The sequence below is a fragment of the Corapipo altera genome, unplaced genomic scaffold (assembly GCF_003945725.1).
Source record: "Corapipo altera isolate COAL_440 unplaced genomic scaffold, ASM394572v1 55, whole genome shotgun sequence".
Taxonomy (NCBI): domain Eukaryota; kingdom Metazoa; phylum Chordata; class Aves; order Passeriformes; family Pipridae; genus Corapipo; species Corapipo altera.
The window spans coordinates 7289549-7313335 of record NW_020884882.1 but is presented as its reverse complement, the minus strand read 5'-3'; the positions used below and the strand labels follow the sequence as shown (position 1 = coordinate 7313335).

At 48.5% G+C, this 23787-nt stretch overlaps 1 protein-coding gene across 2 annotated transcripts in view; it reads right to left on the bottom strand.

Moving 5' to 3' along the window:
• Window positions 1–14339, bottom strand: part of CHST13 (carbohydrate sulfotransferase 13) — a 30584-nt gene extending 16245 nt beyond the window's left edge. The window contains exon 1 of one of the 2 annotated variants that reach the window (XM_027640179.1): window positions 14254–14339. The gene's annotated coding sequence lies outside the window, so the exon portion shown is untranslated. Of the gene's footprint in view, window positions 1–4368; window positions 4390–14253 lie in introns of those variants that run through there. The other variant, XM_027640180.1, reaches the window with a different exon arrangement.
• Window positions 14340–23787: the final 9448 nt, after the last annotated feature.

Below are 23787 nucleotides of genomic sequence, written 5' to 3'. Positions count from 1 at the left end.
CTGCATCACTGCTTTGTCTGATATTGGGGCACTTATCCCACTCACACAGTGCAAATTACTTGCAGCACAGAGCCCTCACACAGAAATCTGAGGGTAGACAGGCGTATGGAGAGCCCAAGAGCCCCAGGCATATTAAATGCTCTCACACGGTTTCCAGCCCAAAAAAGGCAGATGGATGTTCCCTGCTTCCTTGATGTGGGGTTGCAGTGTCCCTTACTCATGACTGTCACCTACCCATAACCATTTCTATGCTCAATGGCTCAGACCAGATGCAATACAACTGCAGATGGGGTACTGCCCCTCCAGCATTAAGTGCCACTGGCACCAAGTGCCACCAGACTTCAGGTTTCTCCATCTGGATCCAGCTCAACATAACCACATTGACTTTCATTGGAAAATGCCTCAGCCCAGCCTCTCAAGTGCTGTGGTAACCTTTGTAGGGCAGGCAATGCCCGTGTGCCAAGAACAGCGACAGATGCCTCCTGACCAGCTGGTGTGACAGGCAGCAGCCTCGCAGCTGACCTGACCTCCCTCCCAGACACAGTCTGGCACTGTCCTCCTTGTCACCAACTTTTCAGTATCTTCTCTTCTAGCTTGAACATGTCCTGACCAAGATCCTTGCCAAGAATCGCATCCGAAGTGAGCCTTGTGACAGGTCACACATGGAGCTGGCATTGCCACTACTACAGAAACGTGACAATTAGACCTATTTCACATCACCACTCCCTCCTCCCCTGAAAGGATCCAGAAAACATTTCTCCAAGGGGCAACTTCTCCATTCTCACTCCTCAGGGTCTGCTGTGCCTTTGGCACAGTTCATGGCTGGAAACAGGACACTGGGTGAGATCAACCCCTGCTGCACCACAGCCTGCATGTCCTATTCAGCACCATGTGGGATGTGGGATGGGAGGGAGGCAGCGGTCCAATGTTCAGAGCTCTTTGGATATTTCTCCAAACCACTAAAAAAGAGGGATCTCTGCTGAAAGTGCTCAAAAGAAACATAGCAACCATTGCTGACAATATAATCTCCACTGTGCACTTCTATTAATGCTCTTACAGGTTTAGCAGGAACTGGAAGGCATGGAGCTGACTTTTCACCATCCGAGGCGTGCAAACACTCCCAGATGAGCAGAACCAGCGTGACCCTGCATCCCCCACCAGTGCTTTTCAGAGGGGCACTTCCCAGCAGGCTGCTGGAGCACTTGCCTGGCAAAAGAGACAATGGAGTCATTCGTGTGTGTTTTGCTCCACGTGCCTGGCCAACAAACCCATCCCACAGAGCTTCATATTTGCAGTGCACACTCAGCATTCTGCAGTTAACAGGGGCTGAGAGACAATTCAGAGCTGATGATTTGCAGCCAACTCTGCTTCCATCTGCTGTACACCACGGCTCAGACAGCAGTCACAGAGGTGGCTGCGAGGTTTGAGGGGGTGTCATCAGATGGATGTTTTTTTAAGCTGCTACAAAAAGAACATTAAACTCCCGACATGAGATGGGGTCTGAACATCCTGCACAAGTTTAGATTTCTACTACATATTACACACACCGGGCAGGAAAATAATTATCTTTCTAACTTTATTTTTTTGCCTTTTTTTTTTTCCCCCTTAAGAGAAGGCTGCTCAGCCTTTAACTGCCTGGAAGAGATTTCTGAAACCTGAAATCCCTGGTCTGTCCATGCTTCGGCCAGATGACTACTGTTTAGGGAGTGCTGGCTGTACACAAGCCAACGCAGGGACTGGCAGCCGCTGGTTCAAGAAGTGACTGTGATTCAGAGATCTGGCTTCTGGACATGATTTAAAACCACTTGAGCATTACTCTTGATGTTCAAGATCCTGAGAGGTTTACTTAGGAAGAAGTTATTGCCATTTCCATTAGGAAGATATTAAAATTACATAAGGAAACTCCTTGCTTTCTATAAAGCCTCAGTAAAGCTCTTTCCTCTCTTGACTCCTGCTTTCTCACACATCTTACTTTGCCTTTACATTTCTAAAGATAATTTTTCTTCATTTTTTGTCAATGATACCTCTTTGACCATCACAGTGTCACCAGCCATACCCAGGCACGGGGGATGGCACAGCTGGCCCTTGGCTGTGTGGCTCCCTCCTCCACAGAGGTGGGGATGGCTCAGGCTCTGTTTTCCAAGGAAGGTCTTCTTATTCCCATTTAGTCAACTTGAGTCAAGGATCAGCCAGGGAAACTCTAATCAAGTGATGGAAAATGGTGACAGTTATAGGATTAGCTCGCAATAAATCATGCAGAAAGGGAAAGAAAGAATCCAGCTGCTTCCAGGAAGCTGCCAAATACCCCAGCATCGTCTGTGGGGATCATATTAGGAACAGAGCCAACAGCAGCTGGTCTGGACACTCCATCCCATTCAGTGGTTCTTCCTAAACCCTCATGTCTTCTCGGCAGCAGGAGGCTCTAGTCACCTGCTATCAGCCTGAGGCAGATGCCAGGAAGGTTTAATAAAAGGGTCACAGGCATTAGAGGTGGAGGGATGTATTTTGCTGGGGAAACGTCCCTAGCTCTCTGCTGTCACAGGGCTGCAATTAAGATCTTTATAGGAAATCGAAAATTAATAATATCCAGCAAGAATACAGCCTCTGTGAGCAAATAAAGTACCTGTGCATAAGTACTATACAATCTTCTGTTTCCAAATGGTTAACTCTTCATATAAGCCAAGCTAGAAGCTTTCCAAGAGCAATTTCTCTTCCCCATTATGCCTGTCGCTCTCCTGGCCCCAGTTGGCTGCTTGCATTTATAATGCAAGCCTGGGCTGCCAGCAGTTCCATTCCTTGTCAATAAACTCCTCCTCTGCAGCCTGCTACCCACAGGAACTGCAGAAGAAGGGCTTGCGCTGGCAGTGCCAAGGCAGGGGTCCTTGCCGGGGTGCACAGGGGCTGATTCTCCATGGGCAAGGCTGCACCAGAGACCCACCTCTCCCTGCACAGACACACGAGGTGGTTGTGTCCATACCCCTCAGGCTCTCATCACTGGGCAGGTTCAGGCAATCCACAGCTGCTCACACAGCACCATGGACCTACCAAGCCAAGAGACCATCTGCACCAGCCTGCTGCCTTCTGCTCGGCTGCTGAGGCCACGGCAGGCCAGGGTGCGGGGGACCAGGCTGGACTTGCTCAAAACCTGCCCGCAGTCGGGTCTGGTCTGGGCAGATGCTGTTTGTGCCCTCTGCACACAGGCTACCTGCACACATTCAACAGAGAAGTCTTGCTGAGTAGGTTTCAAGCCATCTTGTCAGTGCTGTGCATCTGGGATTGATGAAAGCCTCAACAAGCAGATCTTGGAAGAAATGCACACTCAGTAAACCCTTCCCAACACAGCACCTTGCACACAGCCATCCCTCCCTGGCTTTGCTTCATGGCTCTCACCTCTCTGCTCCGTGCAGAGGCAGCTGAGGGTCTATGTCCTGCCTTTCTAAATGAGAGCAGGTGAGACTCATTGTCACAAGATACAGAGCAAGAGGCTTTACAATGTGTCGAAGAGATGCATGAGCTTGCAGAGGAGGACAGGAGCTAATTACAGCCCGCTGGAGATTAGGGAGAACCACCTCCAGCACATAACGTCCCAACACATAGCCTCTTGTGCTGCATTTAGCAGTGGCCATTACCTGAGGCCACCAAAGAGCCCTTCTCCCCAGCCAACATGTTCAACAGACAAACATCTCCAGTGCCATCAAAGCACTGAGACATAACAGATTCAACACCACTGGCAGCAGCTCCTCAGAGTGGCTGTTGGATTTAACTCTCTGTTGCCAGTCCAGCTCTGAGAGCGGCTGTTAACAGCAGGTGCTCTGAAGATATCTTTCCTTTTTACAGGGAATGAGCAAGCTCTGATGGAGACCTCAGGAAGAAGAGAACTATGAGGCTTGCAGCTACACCACTCAGCAGCATCGGTAGGTGAAAAACTCCTCCAGTGTCAAGTCAGCCTTGTTTCACTCTCACAGTGCCTGTGCCTGCTGATCCCATCAAGCTACAGGGAAATCAATCTCCCTGATACTGCCAGAAGTAAACTTGGAAAAGACCCAGCTGTGAATATGCTACCCCTGCACCCTTGCCAAAAGGAAGGGCCTGGTTCTGTGCAGGGCTGAACTTGCTGCCTCTTCCTGCCATGGGGAAATCTGGCTGTGCAGATACTCCCTGTGGCCAGACAAGGTAGGCAGAGCCACACACTTGTACAAATGGGGATGGGGAATTGCTGAGAAGCTTCTAACTTCCAGTAAGTTGCTGATTTCCCAGGTCCCTGCCTTGAGGAAAGCCCTCTGGAACAGGGCAGCCAGCCCCAGAGACACCCACGCCCAGTAGCTCCAAACAAACATCACCTTTGAACATCATGTCAATATTACCCACCTTCCTGCAAGGTCAGTGAAGCAACATCTGGCCAGAGAGCAGGCTTGGATCGGGTTCCACATCAGCACTGAGGCTGCAAATTCACAGGGAGAGAGAGCACTTCAAGGGACGCCTCAAACCTGCTGCTGCTGCTCCCTCTCTGGAAGAGCTGGGAAAGCAGCCAGGAGATGGAGGGCTATAAATCAAGTGGTATTTACATGGAGAAGGAAAAGCTGTGAGCACTGTCGTGACAGGAGGCCAGGACTCATGGCCTTGGTGTCCCTCCATACGACAGGTGACAAAGCTGATGGGAAGGGACCCATGGGCCATGACATGCCCTGTGCACTGACGAATATCCAAAACATTCAATGGCACATCTCCACACACAAGTACCATGGGTAGAGATGCCAGCACCTGCCCATCTGCCATGCCCAGGCTAGAGGCTTGCTGATCTATCACTTGAGCCACTGCAGAGACAGCAACACCTTCAGAGGCTCTTCTGGGGAGAAAGTAGCTTCCAGTCTCATTGGATAACGCTCTGAGGGAGTCTATGAAAATTAGGTCCAATTATGAAAAAGCTGGATCTCACCAGAATCAGGTATTTCTTCATCACAGCAGGTTTCAGCACCCATGCTCAGCACAGTTTGTGTATATGGCCACATAACAGACTCATCCGAGCACGACACCAGGCACAGATCTGGGGCAGTGTGGTTTGCAGCATCCCCCAGCTGCAGAAACAGCTTCACAATACGAAACACCATCAGGCAGAGCAGGGAACACTGAATGCCTTTGTCATGCATTGCCCCAGTGTATCATGGATCATTGGTAAGTTGGAGGGAGAGCTGGACATGCTCACAGAAAGGGAGGCAAACAGCCAGGCTGGGCTCTCTACAGGGCTGGGAAAGGCTGGTGCTTGGAAAGCTCAGCTGTAGGTGAGGAAGCTCTCGCCACTGTGCAGGGAAGGACCTGAGAAAGCAGGGGACAGCACGTGCAACTGGGACAGAAAAACTCACACCCTCAAAACCAGGGTCTTGACCATTTTCAATGCAGAATGGTGATTTCCATCTTGACACAGAGCTGCCAAAGGATGTGGGTTATGTGGTCAGGCCTTCCTGCATCGGTAGACAGTGATAAGGCACCTCAGCTGCAGATGTAGCTGCCAAACCCGAGGGTGACAGAGCTGCTGCAGTCCTAACCAGCGAGGAGAAACCCTGCTTTCTTCTCCCAGGAAAGACCAACTCCCAGCTCTTCCCAGCCAAATTCCCATCAGTCTGCCTGCCCATAAATTTACAACTGTTTATCTAATCAAAGCTCATCCAGATATTAAGAGCTCAGGGGCACTATAGGGAAAACAGGAGGAGGCAGGGCAGCCAACCTGTTTCTCCAACAGGCTGCAGGAATTCACCTGGTTCAAGGCTGGGCAACTCCGTGCCCTGAAGCTGAACGTGTTCAGTGTCATCCCAGCAAGCTGAAGGGAATAGATTTGTGCAAGGATCTCTGAGGAAAGGATCACCAGACCTAGAAACAAAATTCAGGTAGATCTTTGCCTCTGAGACTTCAAAATGTGGGAGCAGGAAAAGGTTACAAGGCAGGGACCTTCAGAAAGCAAATTGACCCCAGGCATCCCAGTAAGGGCTGCTGCAAAGGGTCTGGGAAAAGATGAAACCTGCTCAATAGCATTCAAAAGAAATGCTAGTGGAGAACTCAGCTTCCCTCCCACTTCCCCTCTCCCTGTCCACCAGCAGACAGCATAAAGGTGTTCCCACATCCACAGGTCCTACCAGGCTGGCAGGTCAGCAGGACAGCACCAGCTCTTGCTCTTCACCAGCTTTTCATACTAGAAGTCCATACTTTAGGCAGCTGCCCAGGTCAAGTCACAGCAATGCCTCAGGCTGATGCTGAGACCAATTTGCCAGCTGCAGGGGAGTGTGTGTGCACGGGGCAGGGCGTGTGTTTGCTTTTTGCAATCATTGTCCAGTCTGCGGGGCTCAGACTGAAAGCACACTCAGGGCACTACTGTACTCTGACAGATTCAGCCCAGTAAGAGGGGAGCAGAGATTTGAGGGCTGTTAAATGGTGTGGTGACACCATTGAGGATGTTAGCAACTACAGGTTCCTCTGGCTACTGGGTCTCCTTGGCTTGCTCACCTCCTTGCAGAGGAGAATTGACACTGCTGGAACCAACTGTGCTGCCTCCTACAAAGCCTCTAAATGTCCCATTGCCTGGCTGGTGCTGCTGCAGCCCCCTCTTGCAGACCAGCCAGCACACCACATCTCCTGACAGTATGAGCCTTGCAGTGGCAGTGTTGGGTATCGTTTCTGCACAGGATCCAAGTCATACAGAGCCATTTCTCAAACTGTGTCCTTTGGCTCCCCTTCCCTTCCTTGCTCTCATGCACACTGCATGCACCCTCAGAGCATCATGCTCTCCTTCCAATACAATAAAAGAAGCATCATCTCTGCTCCCCAGCCCATTAAAACTATAAGAGAAACAAAATCAGACCACATGTCCTAGTGCTACCTCCTACAATGGGTGACCTCCTGTGAAGAACGTGGTGGAAGAGTTTATCCAAGCAGTGGCCACGCAGCTCCCGGAGATACAGAACAACTCTTTGCCCATGTAGGGCTTTGACTTAGACTGAAATTTTGGCTTCCCAGTGGAAGCCACAGGCAATTAGGAAATGGAGAACAGAGCAAGTCCAGACTGCAGAAGAGGCATTTGGGGGTTGAACCCTATGTATCAGAGCTCTACAAGTGACTTTACTGGGTAATTTACTGGAATGACATGGAGTGCAGACCTGCAACAGAGAAAAACTGAGATAGCCAGAAGAAAGCACAACAGCCAGACATGAATCAAGAATCCCAGCATCTGGAGATGAGTACCAGGGATGGGAGACAACCTCATAGAGCAGCAGTATGTGTAAGGTGCATTCAGCAATACCTCCCACCATCCAGCCCTACTGGAAGGATTTTACTGCCAAGGGGGCAGTTGTACCTGAAGAAAGGGAAAATTAAAAGATCCATGTGAATCAGTGGGGAAACTGCAGAGGGCTTGTGGTTGAATATAGATCTGTCCCATAGCTGCAGATCCAGACAGGAAACAGAGGCAGGGTGTCCCAGTTTACAACACCGCAAGCTCTGCAGGTACAGGTAAATGTATGGGAGAGAACAGACTGGTCTGAACTGGGCAGCATAGGCTGTGAGTATGGGGTTCAACTCTCCACTGACACTAGTCACTCCCTTCCATCCAAGAATAATTTTACTGGGGGAAAAAAGTATCCCCAGCTCTTAGGGTAGCTCCATTTGCCCCTGTTTTCAGCATCAGTGCAAGCTGTGCCATGCAGGTAAGACCAAGGCATGGTAATGTTAAACCCAGGCCTTTCAGGCCACTGGAGCTACTTGGTGAGATGTTTTCCCCTTCTCAGACTGCAAATAATCCCTAACTGCTTTTTAACAAGGAAAGTTTTTGGCTTTTGCCCAGCTGCGCCTCAAAGCCTCAATGTGAAACATCCCCTCTTGGCCCCACAGAGGTATTTGGGGAGTTAAGATCTTTGGGTATTCAGCTCCAAGGGGGAGTTCTGGGAATTAAGTACCTAATGCCTTTGTAGTTTCTTGGCTTCTGATGTGGAGTCCTGGGAAAGACAGCTGTGTTTGCACTGGAATTAAGATGGAGGGTTTGTCATGCTCTCCATTAAGATGCTCGCAGGAAGTAAGGGCCAAGAAAGAAAACCCGGCATGTAACAAACCTCAGCAGCCCCAGGAGTGCCCTGGTCACTGCATGAGCACTCCCAGCCTCAGGCCTGACTGACCATCACCTGCACCAACACAGGCAAAAGTCCCACTGTTGATATTTTTGTGGAGTTCTTATTGCAGTATAAATAATAGTGTTGGAGTTTTGTGAGTGGGGACAAAACACAGGTGCAATGTGCTGCCAGAGAGGAACAGCCAGGCTGGGATGCCAGAGGTCTGTGGGACCAGCAGAGGCTGGATCCAACTAGCAGAGCCACTGAGACACGAATCTCTCCTGCAGGGACAGAGTTAACTCCAGACGTGCTAAGCCCACTCCTTCCCCGTCCAAAACCTCTCTCACGTATCAGAGATTCTCAGGAAACTGTAGAAAGCCAAGAAGGACTAGAGAAAGCATTCCTCATGAAAAGCCTGGCCCTCGGGAGCAGATGGGCTTCATTACTGCCCTGTTCTCAGCATCGGACTGGGCAGATTTTTCTACCATGATGGGTCACAGCTACAGTATTTCATGTCTTCTTCAAACATAGCACATCTGAGGGCTTCTAGCCTGTGTTGCCTGATGTCTTGGCTGACAAACATTGCTGTACTGTGAGCACTGGCTCCTCAAAGGGCAGCAGCTGCATCCTGGGCATCGCAGCACTGTGACTGGGAATCTGAGCTGGTCAAAACTACTCTATGACAAAACCAAATAAAATAAAAGAAAAATCCACACTATCTGAGGGTGTCTTAGATTTTTCATCCCTGCCTGTGCTTGCACCCTTAGCCAGGGTGAAGGCAGCGTAGCCCTTCTTATCTGGAAGGCTGAGGACATGTGTCAGCCAGCTGGAAGCATGACCCAGTCTTAGAGAGCGTTTGCTGGCTGAACCTCGCTCACGTCCCAAGGCAGCATCTGAATTTCAGCCTGAAAACACCTTTAAACAATGGGGAGGAACTGAGGACTAAAATAGGCTCTTTCCTGTTCTGAAAAGATCTCCCTGTTTTTTGCAAGGGTCTGCTAATATTTAAGTGTGTATTTATCTACATTCAGGCCAGGTCTAGGTGCATTTGTAGGTTCTGGGACTAGGGCTCTACAGGACCTCAGTCAAATCACTTATCAACTCTATAATCTCTATCAGTCTATAATCTCTACAATAATTTGTATCCCCCTGAAGGGACAAATCTTTAGGCACAAGGATAGAGCTGACTGAGATTTCACAAGAGCAACCACAGATTTGGACGCATAGCTCAGAAAACTTGAAAGACAAGATTTGGAACAATGAGAAGTGAGAGTTTCATCAGGACCTGCTGGTGCTGAGAGATGTTAGACTGGGCAACTGAAACCACTGGAAAATTGGCAGAGTGGTGGCAGCAAGTGTCTTCCATTACTCACTTTGGCACATCAGAGGGCTAAGAACATCACAATGATGAGACAGTTTCCTGAGGCCTGTGATACCTGCTACATGTGTTGGTGTGGCTTCTGGCATTGCTGCTCCTCCTCCTGTAACACCTCAATCCTTCTCTCTTGGGCTGGTGAAGTGGCACCTCCACTCCAGGTGAGGCTGGAGAAGGCTTTGCTCTATCAGTGCCCAGAGGAGGTCAACTGACTGATGCAGGGGTAGATAAGGATGAAGAGAGGGATCTTACTGCTTTCTCACTCTGAAACCTTTCTGGACCGGTATCACAACCTTGGCACTGCTACAGTCTGGTATCTCTTGTTGTGAAAGGGTCACACCAAAGGCTGAGTATGTCTTACCTGCAAAACCCCATGAAGTTCAACAGCTCATGCTGAAAGCAGGTTGTCAAACAACATGGGGACTGCAGAAGCCAACATTAAACGAGTGCTGCTAAAAAGACCTAAGAAACAACAGTTGGATGCTGCAGACGGGCAGAACCTGAGCAGAAATAAAGGAGTACTTCGAGATTGAGGGTTTTTCTTTCTTTCTTATTGGAGAAAACCTTCCAGCTCTCTGGAAGTCAGTACAATTTCCCTACTCATAGTTTCCCCAAAGACCTACCATTGGGGTGGCCCCACAGCAGTGGTCTGCAGAAACCTCAGCTGCAGACAAACGCAGGGCTTTAGCACCTGCCACTTACCTCCCTCTACCTCCTTCAGCTCTTCCCCCTTCCCTCTACCCCACATCTGTACTAGCAGAGTCATCCCAGCTCCCCCACTGTCTCTAAAATCTGTGTGGTGACCCTGAGAACAGCAGTGATCAAAACTGACGTAGACAGGGATTGGCAGCCTCCAGTATCTCCTGCTGTGCCAGCCTAGATGTGCTGCTTCCAGAGTGAAATGGAACAGTGTTCTGGGAGCCCCATTGCTTATTCTCAGCTCTGTGCAGATAATGTACAGGGTGTAGAAGTCAGCACAGCTAATGGTGCCCTATTCCTGAAGGAAACAGCAGATCAACTCAGAAGACAGATGACAATCATGCCAATGCAAGGCGGGATCTCCTGAATTGCTGTGGGGTGACACCAAAACAGCCAAGGCCTCCTGATGGCCCTCATCATTCCCTGAATCAAGCTGAGATGTCATGAGGTTTGCCCAGGAGCTGAGCATACCTGCCCATACCACCAGCCCAGATGCAGGAAGGCTGGAGATGCTGCAAGGTGGCTGCTCCAGCCAAACCCTGGAACTACACACTGTGGCAGTGTTTGGAAACTCCTGTGGCCTGTGTGCTCTTCAACACCTTCCTGCAATGCAGACATCCTGCCCTTGGCCATGTGTCTGTGAGCCTGGAGTGAGACAGCCAAAGGTCAACAGGACAGACAGGTCACCACCGACTTGAACTGAGCAAGGGACAGTCCACAGGCACAGCTGCACCTCAGGGCCAGGAGAGAGCTGGGACTACAGCCCCTGTGCTGGCTCACTGGTACAGCCACTGGCAAGGAAAGTCAACAAAAAACAACCAGCGCCACAAAGCCAGGGCACACTCAAGCACACAAGCCCACACATGGCTGCTCTCCCTGTGGAGCACCAAGACTTGTCCCACCTCTCCTGAGTGCCAGTGAGGTTGCCAAACACACCGAGCCCATTTCTGCCTCCAGGAGGTACAACGAGGAATTCTGCCACTGAACTTCACTGAATTCTGCCACTGACTTCTGCCACAAATTCAGCCCAGCACCAAAATAACCAACTCAGCAGCATTTAGAAGCAGAGTTATTTCAGCACAGCCTGGCGTGTGGGTGTTCCTGAGGCAGAACAAGAAAGTCTTATTTCAGCACAGCCATGGAGCTCAGTGCAAACCACTCCAGTGCACAACTGCCCAGATGGAGTTATAAGTGGGCAATGCAAATGGAAGAGTTAATTCCTGCTCCCCACACTGAGTGAGCCATTAGCACTACCAAACTTAAAGGTTTCTGGTTACATTATCTTCCCATATTGTATTCCTTGTCCTGGTCATAGGATGGTTTGGTCTCTATGTGCTGTTAGCAAGGATTAATTCAGCATATTACATGTAATGGGCTGTGGGTGGCCCAAGAAAGCAACCTGCTCAATCCTGCTAATGATGGAGAAAGGATCTGACTGCTCCTGGGGGAAACTCGTAGCATTGTTGCTTTTTTCTAGCATATTTCTTCATTATTATACAAAACCCAAATGACACCAGACAACTAGAACTCCAAATAACCTCCAGGCAACCATCACTTTAAACATGACACTTTTGCTTGCAAATTGTTTACCTATTATTGTAACTTGTAACTTCTAAAATTCAAATAATTGGCCTTGGTTTGCTTTCCTTTGGGATAAAAAAGATGAAGCAACCTTTAGCTTGCTTCTTTCCACTATATGGTAATGACCTTTCCTCTGCTAGTGTGAGTTTTTCACTGAACTGAAGAGGAAAGGAAAAACTGTAAACTGAGAAATAATAAGGGAAAGAAATGGCACAAAAATGAAGGCTGGACCCAAGGAGAAAACTATGTGGCTAGAAAATAAGCAGATTTTAGAGAACATGAATATCACTTTAACACACCCCTTTGGTGAACCTTAAGGGGCAAATCTGCAGATAGTGTTCACCACCCTCAGAAATGGGCTCCCACTGAGTGACAAACATTACTTGGCTCCAGTAGCTGGGGATCCTTACTCCAGACCTATGACCATCTACAGAAGGTTCAAAAGTCACACTTGCCCCATATGAAGGAACATGCAGTTGCAATTCCTAAAGTCTCAGCTGTCCAGCACTTCTCAAGGGAGCGCTCCAGACCCAAAATCCCTCAAACCCCTTGTGAGATGCCATCTCCATTACTGTCACCTGGTTTTCTCTGACCTTTCACAGACTTTCCTTTCACAGAATATGCTGAGTTGGAAGGGACCCACAAGGATCACTGAGTCCAACCCTTAGCCCTGCACAGGACCATCCCCAAGAGTCACACCATATGCCTGAGAGCATCATCCAAACACTACTTGAACTCTGTCAGGCTTGGTGCTGTGACCACTGCCCTGGGGAGCCTGTTCCAGTGCCCAACCACCCTCTGGGTTAAGAACCTTTTTCTAATATCCAACCTAACCCTCCCTTGACACAACTTCAGGCCATTCCCTCGGGTCCTGTCACTGGTCACCACAGAGAAGAGATCAGTGTCTGACCCTCCTCTTCCCCTCACGAGGAAGTTGTAACTGCAGTGAGGTCTCCCCTCAGTCTCCTCATGCAGCTTCCCCTCAAGGCCCTTCACCATGTTCATTGCCCTCCTTTGGACACTCTCTAATAGCTTAATATCTTCCTTACATTGTGGTGCACAAAACTGCCACAATATTCAAGGCGAGGCTGCCCCAGGTCAGAGCAGAGCAGGACAATCCCCTCCCTTGCCCGGCTGGCGATGCTTTGCCTGATGCCCCCCAGGACACGTTTGGCCCTCCTGGTTGCCAGGGCACTGCTGACTCATATTCAACTTGCCTCACAGGAACTCTGTGAAACAGTGTTGAGATCAGGCAAAGGATTAAAATCAACTCAGCACAGAAAGTTCTGCTGACTTCTGCAGAAGTCTCTTTTTGAAAAACAGTCCTGAAAAGAGCCACATTTTTTCCAGTCAGATGCTAGAAAGAGTATCCAGCATAAAACACAATCATCTCTCCATTAGGAGCCTTGAAGATTAAAGCTGATTCAGTGCTGCAGTTTTTACTGAGCAGTCTCAATACAAAATTAGGATGCATAAATTATTTCTTTTTAAAAAAGTTACTAAGGAATACAATACTGATTGTAGTCTTCTGGGATTTCTGAATTCATTTGACAAACTTCACATGCTCATCTAGAAATAACAAATGCTTGCTGAAACCCAACTCCTTTTCAAGCTTACTCAGCCAACAAGTTATGCCTTTTTTATTTTTAGGGAAAAAAACACATTAAAGTGATGGAGCAGCCCCTATAAGAGGAAAATCGCATTTCATTTAGTCCACGCTGATAAAATGCCATTAACGTTTCAGTCAAATCAGTCTTCTGAATTTTAAGATGTAACTTTAAAGGCCCCATTGATGGATTGCTGCTGTACTCAGGAAACATTAGTACATTGTTAAAACGGCAGGAATTACCCAACAACGTCTCTTAGGAAAGAGGAGCTAATTTCCCCAAAAGAGCAGAAATCGGCCAGGGAAATAAATTACCCCTCCAGTACAAAACTGTTTATATTTTAGTTCTGAATTGTTTCCCAATGTGGAAGAAATTTTTAAGAGCGGACGCGAGAGAAGTCCCTTGAGCCATTCAAACCGATTCCCCAGGAATTTTAGTGACCGCGGGTGCAAGTGGGCACTTTCGGGACAGAGGAGTTCCCCTTTCCCGTCCCAACCCCGGCACAGCCTCGGCAGGGCTACACGAAGCTGAGCAGTTTCATGCCCCGCAGGGGCACCGAACGGGACATCCACCCGAAAGAAGGCGGCTTTAGAAATGACACACGAGTTTCGCTGCGGAACAGCATCGCCGGGACGGTACCGCCGGTCACACGCTACGGGCGAGCGCCGCGGCGAAGTTCAGTGGTCTCAGCCGAGGGATGTCCAACCCCCGGCGAGTTCACCCGAACTTCAACCCGCCGGCGGACCGGCCGGCTCTCGCCGACACCCGAGGGTTTCCAGGAGCAAGGCGTTCCCCGCCCCGCGGGGCTCCCCGGCCCCGCTCCGCCCGCCCGCACCCTCCCCTGCCCCCGCCACCGCTCCCGCCGGGGGTCCTGCCGAGAGCGCGGCGCCCCCGGACCCACCTGGGCTGAGGCTGCTCTGGAAGTAGAAGAGGACGACCAGGAACGAGCCGAAGCCGGCGGCCAGCACCAGCCGCAGCACCAGGCTCCGCCGCCGCATCCTCGGCCGCAGCCGGGCGGCGCAGCGCCCGCGGCCAGGGCCCGCCGAGCCCCGCCGAGCCCCGCCGCCCCGGGCGCCGCTCCCGCCCCGCCCCGCTCCGCGCCCGGGGCTCCGGTACGCTCCTGCCGCCGGCAGGAAGTGACACGGGGCGGCTCAGCCGCGGGAAGGGGAACTTCGCCCCCCGAGTGCCCCGCTGGGCTCGCCCCGTCCAGCCCCGCCGCGGGGGCGGGGGCCGGGGGTGCGGGGCTGGGGGGGTTTCCTCGCCCGGTGCCGTGTCCGCTCCCTGCCAGCGCTCGGGAGTGCGCACTTCCCTGCCGAGCTCCCGTCACGGCTTTAAAACTCCCCGAGGGGAAGGGAAGAGTCGCTGATGTGCTGGCAGGCTCGGGAGTTTCCTGGTGACTCTTCTCAGCACGGTCAGTGCTTCGTAAGCACGGCAAAGTTTCGTGGCCTTAAAACACACCTCTTCTTCTTCTTCATTTTTAATATTTTTTTTGGCTACCCTCGGCCCTGCAGAGTTTTACTGAAAGCGATAATGGTTCTGACTAATTCTACCTCAAGCAATGAATTTCTATAGAAGGAGAACAAAATTGTCTACTGCTCTCGGCATGTTTTTTGGAAAGCAGAAGCACAAAGTTCTTACTGCATCCCCTATCCCCCAGGCTCTGTAATCACAGGCAGAACCAGCCCTGAGCTTATGTTGCCCCAGTTTTGAAATAGCAGCAATGCTCTTCACCCAGCTCTGTAAAACACTCAAGATCTACTCAAAGACCACCTGCCAAATTAGAGAACCAGGCTGAGAGCTGGATTCCCACTGACAACACTCATTCGTGCTTCTCTTCAGCCTCCAAACAGTTAACATTAAGAAAAAGAGGACAGCTCAAGGAGGAGCCCCCGGGAATTATAAAGAAAGCCTGGGTGCATGCACATGCTGGGCTTCATTCTGCCCTCATTTAGGGCAGAGTAAACCAGGAGGAGAAATTCATTGCAGTGAAGGAGGCTGAAGTGAAGTAAAAACATGCACAACATCTTGCAGGCCAAGTTGAGCTATGACCGTGGAATTACACAGGTCTTTAAAGTCCCTGTTGGATGGTCTAGAGAGAGGCAATAAAAATGAGACCACAACTGAGACTGTAATATACCTCCCTGCAAGAGCACACCAGTGTGTGCAGTAACCAGCTGGAAAGATAACCTCAGCATCAGAGCCTCTGCCTGTTTGATATGTGCAGGGAGGGACTGTGACCCCTGTCTCCCTGTGACTATCTATCTCCCCTAGACAGATAGTGGTAGGGGAGAGCTGCTGGCTGGGAAGGGCTCTGCAGTTGCAGCTTGCTCTCTGTTGCAAGGGGTGCAGTAATTTTGACTCCTTGGTGAGTGTGCAAAGATTTGGCCTCTGCCTCACCTGTAAAGATGGGCTGAGAAACCCCAGGGCCAAAGAGACTGCCTTAATCCAAGTGGGGAGGAGAGACTGGTGAGTGTGAACAAATTTGGTAACTGCTTACAGGTGTTACCCTCGTAATAGCACTACAAAGTAAAACCTCCCTTTATTTTTGTTTCTGAAGAAGCTTCCAGTAACCTCAGAGGGGAATAAAGACTTACGGGTTTTGTCAGCATTAGAAGAGACCAGAGTGGCTGTATGGGTGTTCTCAAAGCATGTCTGGGGCTGCTGTTCTTGGGGACAGAGTGAGGTTCAGAGCCTGAAGGCATATCCAGCCTGTGCAGTGGGAATCCCCTTCCAGTAGCTTTTCAGGAGGTGGATGTTGTACTCAAGACTTTTGGCGAATTTTTCATTATCTGCATCTCACAGTACTGAAACACCAGGAAATCTAGCCCAAGACTCTTAGGGGAGCTAATGAAAACAATCATCCCTTTGGCCCAGCCTCCCTGGGTTCACCAGGGGAAATAAAAACCGTTAGAATTGACCAACCTTCACCCATAGTTGGAAATTCCCTTTAAAGAAAATACAGTAAAACATCCCAGTTGAAACTCAGACACTGACCTGTTGAGTCCTGCTGCCTGCTGTCTGTATTTCATCCCCGGGGGCAGGGCCAGGGCCATCTGTGTTCACATCAGATATGCGAGGCTGGTCCTCCAGCAGTCCGAGGTGAACGTGCTGCTCAGATCTGCAGGGCTGGAAGGGGAAGCACGCCATGAGGATTTCATGGGATTCCTATGTGGACTCAGCTGCAAACGCACCCTTTTTAGAAGGACAAACACATTTTCCAACAAATCCCTTTTAGAAGGACAAACACATTTGCAAGGGGGAAGAGGTGCCTTATGGTAAGGACTGACTGGTGGCAATGGCATCAGCTGCTGGGAGGTCAGGCCTTTGTTGTTGCCTGTTTCTGTGTGTCTGATAAAGCTCCCTGGTCACACATGCTGCTGCTTCATACCATCCCCCTCACCCTGCAGCCCCACCATACAGAAAAGAAAGAGCAACTCTAGCCCATTAAGGCAGACAACAGTGGCTGGCCCTTACCTGAGAAGAAAGGTGATCCCGGATGTGTAGAAGGGCAGAAGGTCTCAGAGTCTCAAATTATTTTCCCAAGCTATCTCTAAAGGAATCATCAGATTCAGTCTGCACTGGAGAAGCTCCTCTCTCCCTGCCCGGCACCACCGGTGGCTGGAGAACAACAGACGCACAAAGCACACATGACAATACAACTTCTCAGCAGCACACGTGAAATGGCAAGCACTGATCCTGGCTCTATTAATCTGCCACTTTACCAGGTTAATTGGAAGAATCAAGAAATGAGTATTTGCTATGGAATGGCAATGGCTCCTTCCCTGACAGGCTGTGAACTCCCCATGGAAGGGCCACCCTGCTCCTGATCTGCACTGCCTCACACCATGCAGTTCAGACCGCGGCTGGAGCTATTTATGACTGCAAAAGCAACACTGATAACCAAAAGTAACGGTCAAAAGGTACTAGTAACATGGTGCAGAAGAAAATTACTTGTTACTGCTGAGGCCTGAACTGCAGCTGACTTGTAGGTGAAGAGGGAATGCTGTTTGCCTGCAGAAAGATGCTGTGCCTTTGATGCAGTGAGTGTTTGATTCTCTCCCTGCTCATTAGTAGTGCTCGTTACTGTCTTCTCAGCAGGTTTCTCCCACATGCCTTGCTTTTTCCCAGGACCTTGGTGCCACTGAGTGAGATTAACCCCAAGCTTTGGTCTGGTGACCATGTTGAATAGAAATTAAGCAGCGTCCAGCTTCAGCTGAAAACTGAGGAATCTATTGAACTCCTCCCCGAGTTCTGGTTGACCAGCAACGGTGAAAAAGAGCCTTTCTAGGGGATATTTTAATTTTGCACCCAGTTATTTAATTCTGGAGCCTGGATGCCACAGAAGCAGTTTACCCTGGCCTCATGCCGGTGAGACTCCCATCTGCTGGTGGCCCAGCACCGGTGCACTGACTGCTGCCACAGCCCCGGGGTTCACCAACTGAGAAAAAGCTTGGGCAGAGATGTAGAGAATGACACTGATGCAGTACAGGCTACCCTCAGACACCAGCAGCTGGGGAGCTGCTCCCAGAGATGACTATGGGTATGTTTCCTAAGAACTGTGTTAGACATCGTCCTACCTCCGGGATTTCCATGGGCCCCAGTGTATCTTGATACTCAAGGCTTTGTTTTATATTTTATGGCATCACTGTAATGTGCTGGCTGAGAGGGATCCTGCAAAGCCCCAGCCCATCCCCTGCTTGAGCAGATGTGTGTGCAGCTGGTTCTGGAAATTTCTCTGCGAGGGACACCTAAGATCTTGCCAAGCAATCCCTTCCAGATCTACAAACTCATAAGAAATTTTCCTATCACCTTATCTGGAACATCCTTGTCAAAACTGGGACCCATGACATTTTGCTCTGAAAGACAAGCAGGGTGCCAGGTTCTGTCACGTTTTTTTATTAACCAGGAAAGGTCACTGCTGATAGCACTGAGGTGGAATACTTGCTTTCTCAAACAGTGCATTGATTTCCTATCATTTCCTTTAGTCCTTTGCACCTGCAGAATGCAACTTTTTAAATATTATTTCATAAAAACATGAGTGTTTATGCTCACTTTGCACTGACACCTAACAGCCATAGTTAACAGCAGCAGAGAATCATGCTGGGATGGACCTTTTTACCATTAAGTGCTGGAGTGAATATTTCCAAGGTCAGTATATAAAAGAAACAGCTTGGAGAAAAGGTAGAAATAACATTAAATACCTCTGGAGAAGTAAATGGAAAATTAATAATAACATATAATAAAACAAGATGCTTGATAGATCTTTTAAAGTCTGTGGCCAGATTTTGACACTTGTTCATACAAAGTAACATTGTTGCCTTGAGAAATCTCCCTGGATTTAGGGGTACAGGACAGAGAAAAAACGGCCAAAGGCATTTCACACCCTCAGGAATCCCTCTGATTTGTAGGCTTGACAGTGTATGTTTCCTAAAGTTAAGCAGGTTCATATGCCTTGTCAGACAAAAAAATACTAAGAGTGTAATTATTTACACTAATAGTGTAAATAGCATCTGATCCAGAGTAGTCAATATTGTAATCTGATTAATTCCATAGTTTGCCAACCTTGCTATTCCCACTTCCCACTCTCCTCCCCTTGAAAAAAACCACCCTAATGACTTCCCAGGAATCCTTTTGCAATTATCCCCTGATGTCCTTGAAAATTTTCCTAGAGACCAAGAAACTAAAAGCTGGTCTGTCTCTTCTCATTTTGAAATGCTGGCCTCTGTCAAAATAGATTTCAAGGGATCATTCCTTTAACTTTCTTGCTGCCACAATTTAAAAATAAAATAAAATAAAATAAAGCAGCAGCTGTTTTCTTTTAAAAGCACCAGTGGTGATGGGAGCAAACCAAATTATAGGCTCTGAGGACTATTCTCTGCGTGCATCTACTGGAAATTCCATTGGCAAGATGGAAACTCCCATCAACCTTTTTATTCAGTGGTGGCAACGAGGGACTTTGTTGCCTTTTGTACCAGGCATTTATATTTCATTGGTTTATATACTGTTCCCAGCTGGGAGCTCGTTTTCTGCTGATGTCTGATTTAGATGCTTGCATGAGGAAGGGATGTGATTTACAGGTACACACTGGAAAGCCAATTGACCTTGATCTGAGCACAGCATTGGGAGCTGCAGTTACTTCAACAGCAAGAGCAGCAAACCTGTCAAGCCTCCCGCTAGGAGCAGGGTCGGTGTTTGCTTCCTGCTCTGCTGTTTCTTGCACGCTCACATCAGAAAGCCACTGCCTTTGTCCCTGCTGCCCAAAGCAACTGGTCGGCTCTGCCTGCCATCCCTGTAAGAGCTTCTCAACACAACTCAGAGGGAGGAGATGGAGGGAAGCAATTTTCCTGCTGTGTTACACAGATCTCCTGCGAGCAAGGCTTTGCACAGAGCAGGGACTTGTACGCTCAGTGCTCGTTTTTACAGTCTGATTATGGTGGCTGGGAAAGAAGACTTAGAGCATTTCAAGCCCAAATAGGTCTTGAAGGAAAAACATGCATTTCAAGTCTCCTCTGGAAGTGGGAATTTTCCCCTCTCTTTCCTTAAGCTGTTGCCTCCTCCAAGGAAGGACTGTATCTGCAGTATCGTGAGGGCTCTGAAGGGAAGGATAAAGACTGTTGAAACAGGACCCATAGGATCTTACCTGGCTCACAAACACCTAACTCAGAACAGGTACATTGTCAGACTTTTCACAGGACCTAAATTACCTTCTCTTGCAGATTTCTCAGTATTAGTGGCCACTGAATATTCAATATTTATTAAAAATATTTTCTGTCTTAGTCTTACATTATGCTGCAAATCCCAATAAATAAGACCAAATCCTGTTGTGGGGAAAAAAAATACAAATACTCCTATAGTTATATACCCAAATCCCTCTGGGCAGGATGGACTTTCAAGGCCCCAAGCCCATAACATTGTTCATGACCAGAATCCCAGGGCCAAATAATCTGGTCTTGTCATCTTCTACATCCATCCAGCCAGGAGCCAAGATATAGCACAAGAGAGACCCTGGTTTTAGTACCTCATCTGCAAAGTCCCCTTTCTTAACCTAGCACCATCAAACATGAGATTGTGATCTGGGGTATTTCATTCTCCAACTCCCCAGGTTTGAGCAAAGGCAAGTTTGTCCCTGAGAGTGGGGTGAGGGGCTGTACTATGGGGATAAGTGCTTGTGGCCAAGCAGAGCATCTTCTCAGCCTGGAGGGGCATTGCATGCTGGAGAGAGCTCTCTTCCCTGCAGGTTTGTGCTGCTGTAATGCACACAGCCATCTGAAGTGGCTCCAAATGCAAAAGGAAGGGAAAAAACCCTACTCTGTAAATGACAACATAAATTGCCAGCAGTGGTCAGAGCAGTACTGTAAAAGTCTCTTAAACGAGAGAATGAACATGCTGAGAAACTTCTCTTTCTCCTTAAAACCTTGTGTTGTAGTGAGGGACAGAAGTCCCATTAGTTCCTGTCCCTCTCGCATCAGAGAAACTTGGGAAGGTCTGTCCCTTCTCCCCTCAGCACCCCATGTCCTGGCAGCATAACCAGATCATCCAGAAATAGTGACATTGCTGAAACTTTCTACAGTGATGCAGCCTGGCCCTGGGGAAATGAAAAAAGACAACTGAGTAAAATGACATTTTCAAAGAAAGTGTGTGTCTTAGGTGCTGCCCTCATTGACCATGTCTAGATGAGTTTTTGGGTTCCTAAATCTCTTTAGAACTGCTGAGACATTCCCTTGTGATTAAAACAGAGTTTCTTATTTACTGAAGGAGGTACGATTAAAATAATCATCACCATCTAAATACCATTTGGGAGGCCGTACCCTGCACATACTGCCACAAAGTCAAACCCAGGTTTGTTACTGCAGTTTTAGGCATAAAGAAGTAATTGCATATGCCTGGACATGACAGGGCTGGTCAAACCCAATTCAAAGAGCTTCTATTTCATGAAAACCCTGGCTGAAAAGGCATATAAATATTCTTAGTCCAGCACTCGTTCATGACACTCTGTGTTTTCACTGTTCTAGGAAGCCTGAGTTACTATTTCTATTTAGACTAAAAATAATAAAAGCTTTTCTCCAATCCTCTGGGTGCCCTAATTTAATTATATCTGCATTAGGAAACTCCAGCACTGCTAAACTGAAACAGCCACTGTCCCATAATGTCTAGGAGGTGTATCAAAGAGGTGTGGTGTCTTCCTCCACCAGAAACTCTATCCAGAGACGTCTTTTTGCAAAAAGTTTGGTCCTGGAAAGGTACCAGATCAGCTTAGTATGGAGTGGAGAAAGCTCATTCCAAATCTCTGAGCCACTGCAGAGAAAGCCAAGCCAGATGGCTTCTCTCTTTCATAAAGGAATCCTTCAAACAAGGACTTCACTCCAGTGCCCAAGATGGATAGAAGGGAACAGGGCATTGGATTTGCAGCTGGAGCTCTTATTACTGCCACAATTAGTTAGGGAAAATCAGCCCAAGTAGCCCTGCAGTCTGCAGCCCAAACCACTTAGATCAAAGGTTTGCAGGTAATGCCTTAGACTCTTCTTGCAGATGTTGGCCCTGGAGTGATGATTCATGAGTTTGTGCATCATATGCTCCCAGGAATTTTAACCTGTGAGTCCCAATCTTAGTTTGCAAATGTTCTTAGTTGCAGCCCAGTGAGAATATGGCTGTCCCCTACTATGGGTGACCCTGGAGGGGGTACCAACATGACCTACAAGGTGACCTTCAATTTAGGCACAAATAGTCTGGCTGGTTGAGTTACTGGTGCTCTGCACTGCTCAGGGTATGGCCAGACTTCCTCTCAGAGCACTTGGCTTGTAAAACTTATACTGCTGAAAATGTTCAAGAACAGCCTGACTGCTACCAAACCTATATATTGATGGCAGATAACTCGTGTACTTTTTAACAGGTTGTTGTATTTCCAGCTGTTTACAATGAGACAGGCTCTACTCTGTTCCACAGAGGTATTTCATTCTCCAACTTTATGAATCCACAGCAACACCCATGAACCTGACCTTCTCTGAAGTTTACCATCAGGAAGGGAGGGAGAGAAAAAGCTAATTCGTTTCTACAGATGTTTTCAGCAATAGTGTGATTTCAGCAAAGCCAGAGAGAATTCCAATGCCTCTCTCAGCTGAGGAAGAAAGAGCAGTCATATGCCTTGCCCAAACCCTCTTTCCAATGAACAGTGGAGCCAGTGTCACTGGAAAAAAAATTAAAAATGAAGCAAGCAGGGTGCTGGGTTTTTTTTTTTTTTTGCTGTTATTTCTGTGGTTACAGCTACAGCTAAAAGCAGCAGTAACAGGTTACAGCAGAAACTGAATATGCTACTGTGCAGAGTTCAATTCAGTGGACTGGGCAGCCTTAAATTGCTTTTTAAACTTCATAACTGAAACAAAACACGATTATCTCTTTCAGTGGGGGCATGTTCAGAAAACACCAGCTGGACACAGCACAAGATAGCTCAGGCGTATGTTGCAAAGTTTAAAACCTGAAGCAATTAGAACTGCACTGAAGCTTACTCTGTTTTACTTCCATTTGGCATCCCGGAGCTAATGGAGTGGAGGAGCTTGAACAAAGTGCTACAGTCAGCCTCTGTGGCTTATGCCCTGAAATGCCCCTGGCCAACAATACCGTACTGCAGTCCTCCAGTCCTTCAGAGGGATCTCCCAAATGTGGCATGGGGGACTAAAGCCACCCCCCAGCCTCCTGGTTTTAACGAAGAAAGACTAGGAATACCTAATAATTAGTGAGGAAATAAAAAACTGCTGCTCAAATTGCAGGGGTGGCAGAAAAGAACGTGCTCTGAATGAAATATAAATCTGTGCTGTACTGCAACATGGCTCTCATCCAAGCTTGCATGGAGTGTGCAGGCTGAAGTCCCTGTTCAGAGCTCCCCTTTGCACCATGAAGCTGGTGAGAGCTGGGGCTGCTGCTATGCCTCAGCTTTCTGCTAAAGGGGGGTCAAATCCCTCTGGGCTGAAAGCACTGAGTTCATGTCACTTTTTAATGATGTCCACAGACCATGTGGAAAAGCTTCGTGCTGCCCAGCAAAGCAGCTGAAACTGAGCTGTAAGATAATCAGTGAGAGGGGATCATGGTTATACATTATCTAGAAATATGGCTGGCCCAGCATATAAACTCTGGCTCCATGCAAGGAAAAGATTAGGAATTGGGGAGAAAATGTAATAAAGGTCTGTTATTCTGACAGTTAATTCTCATCCACACTGCAGTGCAGTATATATGGCTTTACTGTAGTCCTGTACCTTTTATTCCCAGTCCTCTGTGTGTGTGTCTGTGTGTGTGTGTCTAAGCAGCTGTGTGGTGTTTAACTGTCTGCCAGGTTAAACCATGACTATTGTCCTCTCCTATTCTGCTCCCTTAGCTGCATTTTCTCTGCTAGTTGTTCTGTAGCCAGCCAAACTATTCCTGCAGAGTCCAGCAGAGATTCATG